Raw genomic sequence first — 3406 nt, forward strand, 5'->3', positions numbered from 1 at the left:
CGCTCTGTTATGGCAAAACCGCATACGAAATGCATTTTGAGAATGACCGATAGGCTCTGAGACTTCCCAACCCTTCTCCCTCCCACACAATTTGACGAGGTTTTGTCTACTGCATCTGCACTGTCACTAACTACCCAAGGAGCTTATCTGCTGTGGTGAGTGGGATCCAAAGGATCCCATAGTTAATCAGATTACCTGTAATGGGACCAAGGGGAGAGTAGAGGGAGAGGTGGGTGTCAGATTCCTTGGATGCGTGGATACTACCTTGCACTCCCTACAACTCTCTATGGTCCCCTCGGTCCCCAGACCATAAGGGGTGGGGGTCTCCAGGTGGGTGTAACAAGGGGCAGGACACATGCGTAGCGCCATGAGAGACTGCAGCCATGGAGGCAGCTGAGGAAGTTATTCCTTGGCTACAGAGCTTCCCCATACATTGAAAAGCAAACTGATTTAGAGTGTGCACTTAAAATACATCAGTGCAAAATAAAGTGCAAAAATACTTTACTTCCCTATATGGACAGTTATTCAAAAGTACATTTGCATAAATTAAACACCTTTTGAATTAGGATCAAGACAGCAAGAGGGGCTAATAAAATTTGAAATCCTATCTACCTTTAGCTAATTCACCAGGACTTTCCTGTGTCTCCTCATGTCCTTAGTTACAAAACAGTTCTTTTGCCCACGATCAGGGTAAACGCCACCCTTAACAGTGCAACACTATGCAAATACTTGAAGAAGTCTGACTAAAAATAAACTACAGCAAATAAACAAAACAGACACTCCTGCTGTACTTTCATCCTCCATATAAAACCAGTAAGTAGCGACTGACAAATTATTATTGTTTTTAAATGTGCTTTTCCATTACGGTAATTAAAGGCATCCTTAGGAACATGGATATGAAAGGTTTTTGATAGGTGTCTTAAGCTAACAATAACCTTTTAAGAAAGTCAGAGTTTGGGTAGATAAAGCAAAAAAAAGTGAGAACCTTTCCTGCCACATTGCTTTAAGCAGGTAGTGACAGACGATCTGAGTAACCACAGCTGGGCTTAGGCACTTCTCATGGCTGAAATACACTCAGTCTGATTTGAAATGTCCTCCGGGTACAGGAAACCTGGTGCCATACACCTCGGCTGCACATACACAGCACAGTACGAACCAAATTGCACCTCCTCTAATTCCGGGACATGATGGAAAAAATAGGTAAGCTCAATGCCTGGGAAGCAGCAACTAGAGCACAGAGCTTTTCAAAGGCACTGTGGCTTCATAGGTTTTGTGCTGGCTGCATTAGCACCGAACAGCCTCATTGCTGGTCAAACTGCCTCATGCAATCAAAACACAATTTGCTCTCAACAAGCTTACAATTGAAATACAGCTAAGTTAGTTGGAGACTATTCACACAGTAAAAACGTTACTTGGTATGAAGCGTTATGCTGGAACGTTGTTCTCACTTGTATTTGCTTTTCTTGCCCCCAAACACCATTTACACTTTTTGTTCTCCCAGAAAAGAGTATCCGCAGCTCCTTTCCTCCCTGATCCTGAAACATGTCGTTACCAGTGCTTCAAACCCCCAGCTACAAAGGGCACAGCGCAGCGTCAGTGGGAACAGACAAAAGCACCAGGAGCTCACACTTGTTACGCCAGCAGTGAAACAGCCCATCCTTCATGGGGGAAAAGGGTCAGCAGCAGGAGGCCGGAAAGCAAAGCATCACCCTTGAGGGTTTATTCTCCAGTGAGAAGTATCTACATCTCCAAATTTGTTTTAGTGAGCAAACACGGCTGTCCCTGACTATCGAATGTTGCTGCTTTGTGCGAGTGAGCCCTGGGCGCTCTGAGAAGAGGCTGACCTCTCCTTACTCATATCCTGCCTCCCCACCTCCATGCCTTTTCTGGCCTGTTTTTCAAATCTTTTCAAGGTTTCTTTCTCTAACCCAGGCTGAATTCTGAGTGAGTGAAAGAGGGACTTCTCCATGGGAACAGCTGTTGGAAAACAAACCACCGAACAAAGCTAACCTTTACAACCAAGTCAAGTGATGCTTGAGTTATTACAAATACTACCCAGGATACAATAGGGCAGAATTCATCTGCCCTTTCGTTACCATGAAGCAAACCCCCGGGAATGCTTCACAGAAGCTCCTCTCCCTGCTTAAACCCCTTTTTTGCGATCCCCTGGCCAGGCTGTTGACAGCGATTCCCAGCAAGCGCTGGAAGACTTCCCTCTTGCAGGGGGAACTTTATTCAGTTCTCCCAAGGACAGCCCAACCCTGAAACACTAAAGAGAGTCAGGCTTTGTGAGAAAACAGCCTTTTAAATCACATTCCTTTGAGCAAAGACCTGGAAGTCAGGGTGGCAGGAGCCTGTCTACTCCAGATGATGCCACTGACTTTCCACTCCAGGTACAAAACAACTTTGCCTACCCTTCTTGCTACCTGGTAAACAGGGGATAATATTTATCTTGTCAAGGAATTCCTGGATAAGGGGTGCAAGTGCAGCATTGCAATTGTAAGCACAGTTGCTGCTGGAATGCTTTTCCTTGCTTTTTTTTTCCCCCCTTTTTTAATCTCGGGAGAGGTTAGATCAATATCTATCTGAACTGCCCAATCCATTTTTACTCAAGAGTTTTCTCATGATTGTCTCGTGCTGTGCAGGACTGAGCCAGAAAACAAAATCTGGATCCCAGCCACATGCCAGCCAAAAAAGAGGTTTAGCAAATTTTTGTACAAAAAAAAGTAGTATCACTTGCTAGTGTAGGTCCTAAATAAACAGAAGAGCTTGGCAGGGAAGTCATTGTATATTAGAAAGTTCATTTATAGCCAGTAGACAATTTCCTCCTCTCAGGCTGTAGTAAATCAAATAAGGGTACCATAGTTGATGGAATTACATAGAAAAGAGGACACTTGGTCCCAAAGCACAGAAAACAGTCGTGAATGGTAATTTAATTGGGTTATCTAAAATTTACATTATTTCTGCCTTTGAAGAGAAGGAAAAATAAAATTAGAGGAAAATTTATAGCCATATCTGCATATAGGATTCTTTAAATGCCCTGAGTTTAGGCATAGCACTGCCCTTTCCATCTATTTTCATGTTTTATTTTAGGATGGCTGGTTGTGACAGTGCTTAAAATGAACACAAGTGAGGATGTCAGCTGATATTAAAAGAAAATAAGATATGCTTTTGCAATTTAACCTAAATAAAAGATGCAAGTTAAACTAATTTTTAAAGACATCTGCCTTTCAATGCTGCTTCAGCGATCCTAACATTTCACAGGTTTCAGAATTATGTGATTTTTCTCAACTGTATATAGGACCGATGATTTGTTTTATATTGAACGCTCTTGCTGATGCGTCTCAATTTCTAAGTAGCACGAATAATATAGTTCATTACTAACAAACATAAGAACCGCATAAAG

At 42.7% G+C, this 3406-nt stretch overlaps 1 protein-coding gene across 1 annotated transcript in view; it reads left to right on the forward strand.

The window, feature by feature from the left end:
• The window catches only part of LOC103912743 (vacuolar protein 8-like), a 32075-nt gene that overhangs the window by 21631 nt on the left and 7038 nt on the right, over window positions 1–3406 (forward strand). The window lies entirely within an intron of this gene.

This window comes from Pygoscelis adeliae, unplaced genomic scaffold, assembly GCF_000699105.1.
Source record: "Pygoscelis adeliae isolate BGI_AS28 unplaced genomic scaffold, ASM69910v1 Scaffold172, whole genome shotgun sequence".
Lineage (NCBI taxonomy): Eukaryota > Metazoa > Chordata > Aves > Sphenisciformes > Spheniscidae > Pygoscelis > Pygoscelis adeliae.